Source organism: Pinus tabuliformis, chromosome 1_1 (genome assembly GCF_031772625.1).
Source record: "Pinus tabuliformis cultivar Carrire ecotype Pingquan chromosome 1_1, CPIR1, whole genome shotgun sequence".
Lineage (NCBI taxonomy): Eukaryota > Viridiplantae > Streptophyta > Pinopsida > Pinales > Pinaceae > Pinus > Pinus tabuliformis.
The window spans coordinates 778,222,624-778,235,764 of record NC_142297.1 but is presented as its reverse complement, the minus strand read 5'-3'; the positions used below and the strand labels follow the sequence as shown (position 1 = coordinate 778,235,764).

At 34.3% G+C, this 13,141-nt stretch overlaps 1 pseudogene; it reads left to right on the top strand.

The window, feature by feature from the left end:
* The first annotated feature begins 2,899 nt into the window (after positions 1 to 2,899).
* LOC149216311 (large ribosomal subunit protein mL101 (rPPR4)-like) overlaps positions 2,900 to 13,141 on the top strand; it is a 111,021-nt pseudogene continuing 100,779 nt past the window's right edge.

Genomic DNA, 13,141 nt, shown 5'->3' with positions numbered 1-13,141 from the left:
TCATCCACTCCATCCGACGAGCTCCGGGTTCGAGTCCCGGGCAACCTGGATCAAATTTCTGATAGGTACATCTGTGCACTTATTCTGGTTCTAGATCTAATCAAGTTTTTTTAATATTTGTTTCTATTCACAGGGAACGAACTATCGCACTACGGGTTCTCCAGAAAGTTGATAAATAATTGATATTCCACTCATATAAATTTATTAATAATTTGGTTCCAGAATTGCGTTGCACTTCGTTATAGCGAAAAAAAAAAATACTTATTCGATCCTATCTGTTCTCATTCCAATTGATCTTCCATTTCTGGAACCAGGAATAAATAATTTGATGGAGTATCTAACCACAGATAGATCTATAGATTGTGGAATATATCTAAAAAAGATAGAGTCTATCTAAAATACCTCTATATTCTATCCATATAGTATAGATTCAGTATCTATCGAGATAGATATTTAAATTCCATCCAAGATATTGGTTGACATTGATACATGGATCATATTATACTGTAAAATAACAAGCTTTATGCTTGGGAGCCTCTGATGATTTTATAAACGAAGTTCTGACCATGACCGCAATTATAGAAAGACGCGAAAGCATAAATTTATGGAGTCTCTTCTGCGACTGTATCACTAGCACTGAAAACCGTCTTTACATTGGATGGTTCGGCGTCTTGATGATCCCTACCCTATTGACCGCAATCTCTGTATTCATTATTGCTTTCATCGCAGCTCCTCCAGTAGATATTGATGGTATTCGTGAACCTGCTTCTGGTTCTCTTCTTTATGGAAACAATATTATCTCCGGTGCCATTATTCCTACCTCTGCAGCTATCGGTTTGCACTTCTATCCCATCTGGGAAGCAGCTTCCGTCGATGAATGGCTATACAACGGGGGTCCTTACGAGCTAATCGTTCTACACTTCCTACTTGGTGTAGCTTGCTATATGGGTCGTGAGTGGGAGCTTAGATTCCATCTAGGTATGCGTCCTTGGATTGCTGTTGCATACTCAGCTCCTGTTGCAGCTGCTACTGCCGTTTTCTTGATCTACCCTATTGGTCAAGGAAGCTTCTATGACGGTATGCCTCTAGGAATCTCTGGTACTTTCAATTTCATGATTGTATTCCAGGCTGAGCACAATATCCTTATGCATCCATTCCACATGTTGGGTGTAGCTGGCGTATTCGGCGGCTCTCTATTCAGTGCTATGCATGGTTCTTTGGTAACTTCCAGTTTGATCAGGGAAACTACTGAGAATCAGTTCGCAAATGCAGGTTACAAATTTGGTCAGGAGGAAGAAACCTACAATATTGTGGCTGCTCACGGTTATTTCGGCCGATTGATCTTCCAATATGCTAGTTTCAACAACTCCCGTTCTTTACATTTCTTCTTAGCTGCTTGGCCCGTAGCAGGTATCTGGTTTACCGCTCTAGGCATAATCACTATGGCTTTCAACCTAAATGGATTCAATTTCAACCAATCTGTAGTTGACAGTCAAGGCCGTGTAATTAACACTTGGGCTGATATCATTAATCGTGCTAACCTAGGTATGGAAGTTATGCATGAACGTAATGCTCACAACTTTCCTCTAAATGACTGTTTCTTTCCCCGTAAAATTTTGACAATCGATAGATCTTGAGAACCAAGCAGCTTCGGAAACGAATCGAGTTTGTCCATCAATATATGATTCGTAATCAACCCTTTTGCTCGATAAAATAGGAGCCGCCAAGGTCTCAAGAGATTTCTTTATCTGTCGGATGCACTCGGCCATATCTACAGCTCCCATAGGAGTTGTAGATACATAAGGCATTCCAAATTCCTTATTCAAATACATCGCTATCATTAAGCCCACTTCACGATAAGGAATTAAATTGAACCGAGCTTTCGGTAAATTTCAGACCCAATCTGACTTGAAGACAATCATAATCAAATCTTTCAGCCCACTTCAGTCAGCAGGAGATTGTCGAGCATCAGAGCAGGTGTAGTAAGCGAGAACTTCAAGTTTCTAGCAGCATCAGAGCAGTCAGCGGGTCAGCAGGCTGCAGGCAGACCAATGACGGGTTTGGTTCTCTTTTGTTTTTCTTCTTAAAAAGAGAACCAAACACCCATTGCTCACCTGAGCATGATCGGCTCGGCTATGATGGAACGTGCAGGCCAAAGAGGGGATCCACTCGAGCCGAACTGTAGCCATCTGACGGAGGGGCAAGGCTTTCGAGGCATCAAAGGGTACGTAAGTACACTCGACTAATAAGGAGAGGAAGATCCAGGTCTGTTCTGTTCTGTCAGGTACGTTAGTACACTCGATTGCTAATGAGAGGGCTTTCTCGAAAGCCTGTCCCGGAGCGCTGGAGCTCATCCGATGAGCGAAAGTGTACCATTCTCATATGTGTTGAATTGTTCAAAACTTCACTGTATAATGCCCACGTAGTTCGTTGGTGAAACCAACAATTATTCCTAGTTTTCGCTGAAATCGATGGCGGGCTTATCAGTCTCCTTTCAGCGAAGTGAAGTCTAGTTTCCTGTCCTACCAGAGGTCTTGCGCTTCCGAGGGCTAGGAAACTAGCAAGAAAAAGAATCTACACAATTAACATATAACAGATCATTATGATTCGTCGTTTTCTATTCCGGGTGGAAGCCTTATCTATAAAGGCTCGACCCTTCCATACTTTTCGCAAGGACGGGGCTAAACCCCCCTGCTTTTTCGCAGAGATCATCATTTATGATCCCCTACCAGTTAAGCTATCAGATATATTTTTTTGGATAACAAAATATTTCAGAAAACCTTTGGTATTAATCATAGCTAGAAGCAGTGCTAAAGTTACTGGGTTTCCGGATAGACCCAAATTTCTGATTGGTTTCAGACCAGAAGAAAGTCTAACTCATGAGGACTTCTTTTCGATCATGGATGAATTCGTTCGGAAGCAGTGGTGTACCACAAGCCTCCATACAAAGCCGCCGTTCTTCGACTTGAATCTGCTCTGCGCAGAAATGTCCAAATCAGATATATACGATGCAGTGTGCTGGGGAATAAGTTTTGAGGAGTTTTGTATTCGAAATTTGGCGATCAAGCACAAGATCTCGCTAAGAAAGAGTGCAAAACTATATTTCAAAAGTGTGAACCCATCCAAGGAACAGAACCTCCTTGAGGCCAAGGCTAAAAAAGGGGAGGAACAGAACCTCCTTGAGGCCGGGGAGGAAAAGAACCTCCTTGAGGCCAAGGCTGAAAAAGGGGGGAAAAAGAAAAAGAACCTCCTTGAGGCCAAGGCTGAAAAAGGGGGGAAAAAGAAAAAGAACCTCCTTGAGGCCAAGGCTGAAAAAGAGGACGACCCAAAAAAAATAACCTCCGCCCATGAGAATCGCGTCGAGGACCAGCAGGGTGAGCCTGTCGAACTCTCGACAATAGAAGAGGGAAAGGGGAGCAAATGATATTTCTTAGATTTCTATGGAGTGACGTAGACGGAAACTTCTGCTTCATCTGTCTCTTAAGGCCCCCAGGAGGTATAGATGGATAGGGCCCGCCTATACCCGGGGGGGGGAAGGGAGTGGCGGCGGGCCCTTCCCACTTTGATGTTCTGGGCAGTTGAATAGATAGGAAATGCTTGTTAGGAATAGATAGGAAATGCTTGTTAGGAAGGACTTTGAGGTTCTGGGCTGGCTTACTAAATATTCTGGAAGAGCCCGCCCAGATCTTTGAATTCTTTGGTGAGATCAAGTCTTTACCTGGGGACATCGCACGTAAAGTCTTGATTAGAGAGGCAGTTGTTTCCTCTCTCTTAAGTCCTAGACTTAAGTTGCCTATAAGGACCCCGCCTGAGCTGAGGGTCCGCCGACTAAAGCATCGTCTAAATGGAGAAGAGTCCCCCTCATCGGGGTGGGAAACCCTGGTTCAAGTCCAGGTGTGTGTTTGATTTGGTATCGCTGATGTAACAAAATTCTCTTTGAGGATGTCTTTGAACGAAGGACCTCCATTTACTTGTCCTTGATTCGACTCTGTTCCTTTGGGAAGACTAGATCTGGACACTCCCCCTGTGCCCTTTAGATTGCTTGGTCCAGGAGAGCCTCCCCGAAGCCTCAAATTTAAGATGATGGTGGATGACAGAAGAATGTTATAATCTTGTAACCTCAGTTCATCCTGCATGGATTTTCCTCCGTAGATCAGGCTTTGTAGGAGCAACAAAATACCTAGAATGCGCAGGATATTTTGATTCAATTATTTGACGTGCTTCGAGGCCTGGACCCAAAATAATATTGATTTTCCATCTGGGGTTTTAATAAAAATTTGGAAAGATGTCTTAGTTCCCAGATTCAGATCCCATACTTGACAATCGCGTAAATCTTTAGGCGGATCATAGTCAAAATAAGGATTTGAGAGGAATGGAAGGGGTTGAAATGGAAAAAACGTCTGTATAAACGTTATACAGACCACTGAATCCACTTGATTTGTTGGAGAAAAATACCGATTCGACAAGAGGCAGAATAGGCACTGTAGATCTTCATCTGCTCCTCCTTTTCGACAATTTAATTTGCTAAGAGGATTGAGAACTTCCAGATCCGGTTGCTTGAATAATGGATCTACGACAATAAATGTTCCACGCAAAAAACCCTCTTCAGAGATCGAGGGTTTGCCTTCTAATCTGGTCAATACTTCCCTTGCGACGAATAACAACTAGGGAATCGTTTTTTGTTCAAGGGTCACCACATTCCTATACGGATATGATCACAACACATGTATACGATGCCCTACACTCCAATCTTAGCCATCGTGCATGGTGGGGGTAAACAAAAATTCCGTGGCAGAAAGCGGGTGTGTGATATTCACAAAAACCTTGGCTAGCACTCTTCTTCCTAGCACAAGATGTTGTAACCAGGATTCAGACCATTCACAAGCTCCCTTAACAATCCCTCGAGCTGTGAGATCAGTGATAAAATACCTCCTTCTAATTGACATCGGTGAGAAGTGCCGGTCTATGGTCTTGAAATAACCTTGATACCTTTCACCTTGCCCTGATGGTGATGTAGAGGTAAAATCTGAGATCTGAAGAACACTAACAACACAAGGAAAGTCGAGACACTGTGAAACCCTAGCCATTGCGCCTCTCCCCAAAATGTTACCAACTATTAAGCCCCTAATTAAGCCCCTAAGTTATATTATCAAACATATTAAATATTATCCAAATTCTATATCTATTAATGAATATTATTTATTAAGGAATATTATTTTTATATTAAGTTAATATATTATATAAGTATTTATGTTTTATTGATAATTTTGTATATTGAATAAGTAATAAATTTGAAATTTTTATTTATTTTATCATATTTTTTAATTGTATATAAAAATATAAAATTGTTTAATTCCCCTTCCCCTAGCATTATATAGAATGGTATATATTATGAAAAAACTATTTAATATTTTATTTAAAAATTAAAATATTTAATTCCCCTTCTCCTTGCATCCTTTCTATATATATTATGAAAAATTATTCAATATTTTATTTAGAAATTAAAATATTTATTTAGTTGACACTATTAGAGCCAATCTCCTTTTTCTCAGAAAATAATTGTGATATAAAAATTTGACATATTACAATGCTTTATAGACATTAAAAACTATAGTTATTTCATGTCTTCTATATAACCTTCAACCATCTAAGTTAAAAGAAAATTGGCTTAAACAACAAACTTAAATACAAAAAAATTAACAAAAACATCTAAATATGACTGGGTTAGAATATCAACATAGAGAAATAACATATTCTGAAAAAAGAATTCTTCATTAAATTTCTATAAACCAAGATTCCCTCATTGCAAAAATAGAGCATCTTTAGATATTTGTTTATACTAAGTCTTTAGTATTACTTTTTCATAACTTCACTCATTGGCTTCGACATTAAGTCTTTAGTATTACTTTTCTCATTTTCACATTCTATTAAGTTGTTAATAGTCCATTCCTGAGAATGTTCAATTTGTTTGTTTGTTTTTTTTTTTTTTAAATACATATTTCAAAGAATTCTATGTTTATAACGACATAAACATTCTACGTGTTTAAAGAGGAAATTATGATTATGCGTTTTTATATAATATATTTGTTATTATGGTGAGTATCTATATGCCTACGCTGAGGATTATATGGGCATATAAATTTTATCTTTTTTATTAATGTAATGTAATTTATTTGTTGGTTCCATTGAGAGGTACTTAATGTTTTAGTGATATAATTAAATGTTTGTAAATTTAATTTTAGTTTAATAAAAAAAAGGTATTTTAGTATAAGATAATGTTGTAGTGATATAAATATTTGTTTATAAATATTTATATGTTAGCTCAATTAAAAAATAATAAAAGGTTATCTTGTTATATTGTATTTTTTTGTTAATAAAATTATTAACAATTTTTTTTAGATTAAAAGAATTTATAATATACTTATTGCATTAAAATATATGACATATAAATAGTAGCTATAGATTAAGATCCATTTTACCGGGTAAATTAAAATATGATTCCATAACTATATTTAAATTTAATTAATAAATAAATAAAAACTTAAAACTTACAATATAATAAGATTCTTAACCATGAATATTCATCCTCCACTTTATTATGGATATTATTAACTTGTAAATAGACTTTGTTACAATATAATGGGCCAATATCATAGCTTTTCAAGACCACATGCCCAAAAACCATAATTCATTTTACAATCAAAATATTTTATAAATATTTTATTTTAACTAAAATTTATATCACTTTTTTAATTAAATCTAAAAGAAAAATGGTTATAATTACTTTTGAAACATATTTAAACCATCTATCCTCGCTACTAAAAATATTTGGTGTATATTTTTTTGTCAGTCAAAAGAGCATAATTATATTATCAACAATGAAAACTGGAGTACAAAAATAGATTGCATGACCCCCTTGGCTTTGCTAAATCTAGAGGTGAGATCAAGGGGTGCCAGAGATAGCCGAGGATGTAACCATACAACCATTATTTCCGATAGGCTTACTAGCTTTACATAGCAGAAAGATGGAAAAAAGACATAAATTGAGATAATCATGTCATGGAGGGTGGTGAGAAGGAAGTCCAGGAGGAAGTGCTGGGAAGCCATCTCACTCATGCAGATGAAAGTCGATATGCTCTACTCGAGCCTCCAAATCACATAGGTGATCATTGAGGCGTCTTTGGTTTCGGCGAATGCTCTTGAGCAACTCCAGAGTCTCATTGAGGCAGAATTGAATGTCGTTCATGTAGGCCACCAATTCGTTCTAGTCTTCATAACGATGCTCTCTCATGATGTCCAGGTTGGCCTAGACGCCTCTCAGTTGATCTGCAATGGTTTATGGTGAGGCTAGATCATCCACTCTACTTAGAGAATGCCCGTGAGCATGAGCGACTCTCCACTGACTGCATCCCCCGAAGTTGAGCTCTAGTCGCTAACTTGCTGCCTAACATGGGACTGATGCCCACCTCCACAATAGGGACACCCACGCTGGCGGGGCATGGCTGGAAGCACCCAAAGACCACTTACTAGAATGACCAAAGAAGACTCAACTGCCCAGGAGGAATCAACCACCTACACACACCTGAGAAAACACGAACACTGCCACAATTGCCCCGCTATGGCTTCACAATTCTGTCCAAGCTAGGCCTCCTAATGAGTTTGCACAACTAACACTTGTCGAAAGCCCCTGGATGACCTTATTCCTCCAGTAGTCCACAACCATAATAGGGGAGGGCTAGCAACAATGCTTATCCCAAAAGCACACAACATCACACCCAACAACTCACCTAATACCACAATAGACACAACCAAGTAATTTTTAACGAGGGACTTGTAGGTTGCCCCATGACTAGTTACACCCCCACCCTTGTGGAATTTTCCAGAGGGATACAAAAAAACCTGGAACCACCACAAACCTTGACTTCCCTTAAGAGAATTTTCTTCAGTATGAGAGTGTTGCCACAGACTAGGCCATCCCCTCCACATCACAATTGACAGCGTCACCTTACTAGCCACCACCGGAAACAACAGCTCAGAGAAAGTCCATATCCAAATGCATTCTATTACCTGGAGATCGTCGTGTACCCACCAACCTAGAGCAACCCTCCTATGACGGCACCCAAGGTTCCACCTCACATAACCAACCTTACCAAACTAGAGAGGAGAGAAACCTCCAAACGGACTAGGATCCCATATAAAAGCACAAAAGGCTGTCGAAGAAGCCACTGTACCAGTATCCGAGCACTTCGCAGAAGTACAACTACCCCATGGCCCTGGCAAGCTCCCTTGGCCTTCAATGCTCTCGTCCACCACCCTGCACATGTAGTTCATAGCCCAATATACTACATCCATTACACTGTTGTGGTTGCATAATATAACTATAGAGGTTGGTATGGAGAGTTCAACCATCTGCCAACCCATCGCATCACAATATACGCCATCATTACATCACCTACCACGTGCCTCGTGGGGCGAACTCCGAGGTGGTCTGGCCAAGTGTTTGATCACCCCCATCAGGGGAAAAATATTTGGTGTATATTAAATAAAAGTTCTAATAAAATAAAAAATGAGAATACTTTTATATATAAAGATGTGAAATTTATATAATACAAATAATATTATTAATAACTAGCATAAATCCATCTTAACTAAGGATCTATCAAGAGATTAGAGGAATCACATGTCTTGAGGTGCAAACCTTTCCTCAAGTTTTGCACTCAAAAAAAGTTTGCATCTTCAGAGATTTGATCCCTCTTGGTGCTTAGTAGATCTAAAGTTGAAATGATTATATACTAGTTTATGCTAAATACTAAACTTGTCCTTTACATATATTAAATATCAAATTGAAGTATTTGTTGGGGATCACGATTGCCGTTAGACCAAAACCCGCAGGTGTTATTCAACTATCGTATCGCCAGAGATACGGATCCACGAGAGGCGGTTAGTCCATGTCACAGAACACACAGAGAGCATTGGTTTATCCAATGTACAACAATCTCCCCCCCAACGCGAGCCAAGTGTGTATTGAACTTGTGACCTACGCTCTGATACCACTTGTTGGGAATCACGATCGCCGCTAGACCAAAACCTGTAGGTGTTAGTCAACGATCATATCGCCAGAGATAAGGATCCACGAGAGGCGGTTAGTCCATGTCGCGAAACACATGGGGAGCGTTGGTTTATCCAATGTCGAACAATATTTAAATATGTTTACCATTATTGAAGCTATATTTACATTTCAAGATCTAGTAAATGAACCTTTATTAATGTAATTTATAATGTTATTAAGGTTAAGTATTAAAACTTAATATATATATACAATAATTCAACATATGCATGAAGAATTGTTTTTATTTTTAAAATTGATATGATTGCAAAACATTAATAATATTTTCATTTTTATATGTCAATATTTTCTTATACTATTAACTTAATTAAATTTGAATGGAATGGTGTAAAAACTATATTTGAAATTATATGATTTAGGTTATTATTGCATCTTATTATACTTTGTTATGTAAAATTTGTTTCACATATACCGGGTGACTTTGATGACATACATATTCCTTTCATTGTGCAACAATAGATATTCTAGATGTATTTTTCCCAAAACAAATAAATAAGTAAACAAACTATGTGGTGACAAGGTAACTAGGAACTAGATCACTATCACCATGATGTAATTCCTCTACTCTTTGGGCATGTGTACTAGCCATAGGAGGGATTTCCTAAATGATCTTCAAAAGGATACAATATGAATGCTAACCTACTAAACAAACTTACATCTATAAAACAACTTGCTATAAATTGATTATTGTGTAATAAATGAGTAAACAAGAAGCATGGAAGAACATATTTACTTTTAGATTGACTTGTCAACTTCATTTTCCATGTAAATCTATGATCCATGCAAATTCAACCTACAACGCTGCAAGTACCACTAATTTAAAATGATAAATAACTATCGTTTATTCTTTTAAATAGATTGGTGCTCAAATTACAAAGGGAACATGGAATCAAGAAAGAATAAAATTGCACAAACAGATGCTAAATCCAAGTCACGTAGATAGAAAAAGATCAAAAGCAACAAACTAATACATCCATGATGATATTTGTGTGCCAATGACATTTACCTTTATCATAGAGATGTAAGCACAATTTATAGAATTCCAAATTACATATGATAGAAGCTAAGGGACTAGGATCCTTCTTATGGCTTTTTCATTGCAAAAGATTATGATACAATCAGGCTTCTCCGTAGAAGTAACCTCTAATCTCTCACTAAGGATGCACTCACTCACTTTATCTTTTGTTGAATAAAAATAGTGGAAGAATGAGAAGTCTTATTCAAAATCACAATAAATGGCAATTGATCAATCTCTCCAATCTCTCCATGCCTTATAGATGAGTATGGGCGTAAACGATGGATTTTTTAAAGCAAAATAATGAGAAAATGTTTAAAATAAGGACCAAGGGGTACCCTACTCATGATAAAGTAAAATGTGTAAAAAGAGAGAGGCTCTAAAGATAGTTCCCAAATAAGACACATCAATTGAAATTGATAGATGTAAAAAAAATCAAGCATGGTAGCTTTTCTAAGGTAGGCACCTTCATGTTACTCAAGAAACCTACCTATGTATCTGTACCAAAGTAGCTTATAATGAATCATGATCATAAACATTCTTACGCATATATCAACAAATTTACTAGTAAAATGAAACTAAGGGAATCTATGGGATTTTTTCATAAATTTTTTAAAAATACATGAAAAAATAAAATCTTCAAGGACATAATCTAAATCTTTTATGTTTTGGTGCTTTTCAGGGAATATTTTCCAATCAAAATTTTCCTCAAATTCAATAAAGAATTGTTGGAATCACAAGTTTGAGCTGTAGAATTTGCAAAAATTGAGTGCTCCAAGTGTTTTCCAAGGTCTTGGATTCATTTATGCATTCAAGAACACATTTTAAACCATAAAAATCACAAATTCGCTATTTTTATTATTATTGAATTCAATCTGAAAAAGTGAAAACATAAAAGAATTAGACTATACCTTTCTCCAAAAAAACTTAGAGAAATATTTCTTAAAATCCTAAAAAATATGAAAAACTATTTTAATTAGTTTGGAAGAAAAATTATATTAAATAATTGAAACATTTAAATGAATAATCAATCATTATTAATGTACAACTTTGTAAAAGAGTAATCAACTCAATTATAATTTAGAGGATTAAAATATTAAATCATAATTTGTATTAAAATTGGAATGAGAGACTAGGACATTATGGTGTAACAATCAACCTAGAAAATTGAGATGTTAGTTTAGCCCATTATATTAAAAATAAAATATATAAAAGGTAAAATACATTTTTTTATTTCTAAAATTAAAATATATAAAAAATGATATTATTTTGAAAATTGCATTCTCAAAAATAATAATATTATTTTGATATAAATAAAAATACAAATAATTTTTTTATTCTTAAAAATTAAAATATATAAAAAATAATTTTATTTTGAGAATTGCATTATGAAAAATAATAATATTTTTTATTTTTTTATTTTTAAAAATTAAAATATATAAAAATAATATTATTTTGAGAATTGCGTTATGAAAAATAATAATATACCTAAAAATTTTTAAAATTTCAATTTTTCCACATTTTTCCAACAATGACAATTATAAAGGAAAAATTATATTAAACAGAAATTATTTATTTAAAAGTTGTTAGGAGAAATCATTGTCGATAAATAAATTTGATATCCTTCCACTTCCACTTTCAATTTTATTTCTATATTGTGCTCAGAGCTAATGATTACTTGAATATTAAGAGTGCACTTTTGCATGGAAGAGATTATGGTTAAGCAATAATTTTTTTTGTATTTTTAGTTTTATTATTAATATATTTGTTTTTTTGATTGGGTATAGTTTGTTTTTGACTAAAGATTTATGATGTTTACTCATACTTTAATATTAAGAATTTAATTTTTATTATTATTGAAATTTATTATTTGTAAAGTGATTGGTTGAGGTTTTATTATGGGTTGTTTAGTAACTTCTATTTTTATTAGTTACTAACTTTTTGTTTTTAGTTTTATTTATTTTTTTATCATGAATTTCTATTTTCATGAATTATACTTTTTTCACACTATTTTCAATTTAACATGACTTATTATTATATTAAGAACGTATGTTATTAAATTTAATTATAGACAAATATATATATTAATAAACATACCACACACATAGATATATGTATTTTAATATAAACAATATTATTTCATCATATTTCTTAATTTTTGGTGATGGCATTCAGCGATATAATATTTTATTAGTTGTTTTATTTTTGTAATGAAATTTTTGTCTTTGCTATTTTTTTTGTTTTATTCAAATTTATTTAAGCAAGTACTAGCTACTATGTAATCCTTGTTTCTACATTATATTGAAAACAAATAATTAATATTCAACCAGAATGATTACTTAAATATTTAAATATTTAGAGTGCAACTAATAATGAAATTCCATATATGTGGGTTTTGGTTTTGGCCTTAGTTTCTGTACATGTTTGATAGATATTCTTTAAATATAATTTAGGTTAGTTATAAATTTGATGCGAAATTGAAATTTAAAGACGTGGTTATGGATTAAAAATTAAGTTACAAATTGAATCATTAATAAATGATTAATAAAACAATGTGATAATAACATGATTATGACCGTAACATGTTAATAATGTCCATAGATTTTTCCTAATTTTTAAAAATATACATATATTTTTCTGTGATTTTTTTCTTCAATTTTGATATGAATTTTATAAACCATTCAATTTTCTAAAAAAAATAAATAAAAATATTTTGATATAATTTTTTTAAATGGATGTATTTAGTTATAAAATAAAATATTTATAATTTAAAAATAATATATTACAAATATTATGATAAACATAAATCATTAAAAAAATAATATTATTTATTTAAAAATCAAATAAAAAAAATATCATTATAAATTTTTATTTTAAATTATATTAATTTTATTTGTCATTTTTGTTTGTTCGTCAAGTTGTCTGCGATCTTTCAAGCTTGATTTGTGGCTTGAAAATTGCGACTCAGGAATTCGTCAAAGTCTGTGGCTTGAAAAATT